Source organism: Glycine soja, chromosome 7 (assembly GCF_004193775.1).
Source record: "Glycine soja cultivar W05 chromosome 7, ASM419377v2, whole genome shotgun sequence".
Taxonomy (NCBI): domain Eukaryota; kingdom Viridiplantae; phylum Streptophyta; class Magnoliopsida; order Fabales; family Fabaceae; genus Glycine; species Glycine soja.
The window spans coordinates 16433598-16435644 of record NC_041008.1 but is presented as its reverse complement, the minus strand read 5'-3'; the positions used below and the strand labels follow the sequence as shown (position 1 = coordinate 16435644).

The 2047-nt window shown below is 32.0% G+C and overlaps 1 pseudogene; it reads right to left on the bottom strand.

Annotated features, from left to right (window-relative positions):
• Positions 1–888: 888 nt before the first annotated feature.
• Positions 889–1786, bottom strand: LOC114420422 (annotated as a pseudogene).
• Between the last annotated feature and the right edge of the window lie 261 nt (positions 1787–2047).

Genomic DNA, 2047 nt, shown 5'->3' with positions numbered 1-2047 from the left:
TTCTATAAGCCTTAAAAAAGGTTCAGAAAGCAACTTGGGAGGTGTAGGAATCAACAACCTTTTCCTTACCTATCGACACCCCATGTATAATAGGCTAACATCAAACTTCATTAACTTAAATTATTTTGCTAATAATAATAAGAAAATGTAGTAGGATAATTACCGAGTTACTTTTTAAATAACTTAATATTTGTAAAATTATAAGTATAGGCAAGTCATAAAATTTTATAAATATAAAACAAAAATAATAATAATAATAATATTTTTAAAAGCAAAATATATGTATATAAAATTAAAAATTATTAGATAATATAAAAATATATATTAATTGGACTAAAAATGCATTATATTTATTAGTGATTTAGAATGATTGGATCATAGCATTTACTCTGGAGAACAGATACTCTGGAGAACAGAAACCAAGTGTTCGATCAATTTCTTGTTTTTTTTTTTTTTTTGTCTGCAAAAAGTGAATTATATTAATGTTAGGAGGCACCAAGAGTACCCATTAATTACAGATAGTAGTACAAACTGCACTTCCTATATCTCTATGTATTGTAAACCCGTAATTTTAGGATCGGTTAAAAGGCCATTTATGATATTAATGACTCATAAATGGAGTATAATTAACCAACCACGCCACAGATCAATATTCCACAGATCAATTTCTAGGTATTCTCAGCTTTTTCATTGAACAAATGATAAACATATGACCTTCATCTTTTTCTTCAAAGAGTTCGAATTTCCCTTGCCACCTATTTTTTCTTCATAGATTCATAATATAAATTAAAGTTCCTCTCCTTAAGATCATCCTTACCAGCAACACAAAGAATCATTAAATATATATAAAAATATATTAATTATAGTATAAATGTATTTATTATTGATTTAGGATAATTGGAGAAAAGAAACCAAGCGCTTAATAAATTTCTTGGTATTCTCACCTTCTACATTGAACAATTGATAAACATGACCTTCATCTTTTTCTTCAAAAAATTCCAATTTTCCTTGCCACCCACTTTTCTTCACAGATTCATAATACGAAACTCCTCTCTCCCTAAGACTATCCTTACCAGCAACACAAGCAATCATTCTAGAGCACCCAAGTCCAGTCAACCCTACCTGGGACATTTGGCCATACCAAGTCCCAAACATTATTTTTCCTCACATTTTGTTTAGGATCTTTATTATCAGGTTCTGACCCAACTGGGTTTGATCTACGAAAGGAAGGATGAATAAAATAGCTCCCAATATTTTAATATCACCGGGTAAAGCCTCAGTTCCAGCACGCATGAGTATGTTATGTGCAATATTACCCCCAGCACTATCACCCCCTATGAAAACTCTATTGAAATCACCATGGCTCAGCATTATTGGTGGGATGATTCTTTGTAGAATAATTATGGGAGGAGACCCACTTGAGTGCAGTCCAACAATCATTGTAACATGTTGGAAGAAGATGCTCTGGAGCAAGCCTTTACTCCACAGAAACAACTATAATGTTTACTTGAGGAACAAAGGTTTTGAAAAAGTTATGGTAACGCTGGGAGAAAGCGGATTCAATAACAAAACCACCACCATGAAAGTAGACCAAGATTGGAACTTTGTCAGCTTCATTGGTGAGTTTTGGAAGATAAACAAGAGCGGAAACCGGGAGATTATGTGAAATGACAACGTCTTTGGATGAAAGTCCAGTGTGTGGCTCATCAAGCTTTAGTGGCACAAATGGTGTTTGTAAAGGTCGTTCTATGGTGCCATCACTGAAGATTCGAATAAGTGTTCCCATTTCATTGATAAGAGCAATGAGAGAAGAATTGCAAGGCTTTTTTGTTCTTGATATATAGAAAATGGAAACACAATACTTTCGTTTGTGATTATACGAGACTGGTTTATGTGGAAAACTTTAAATATATAGTTTTGTTCCTCAAAATATGACATCCACAATGATGTCATTTAATTGGATATCATAATAATATATTCTAAAATCTTCATTACGTAACACCATGGCAATATAATTCATGATATCAATTGTATAATATTAATTAAA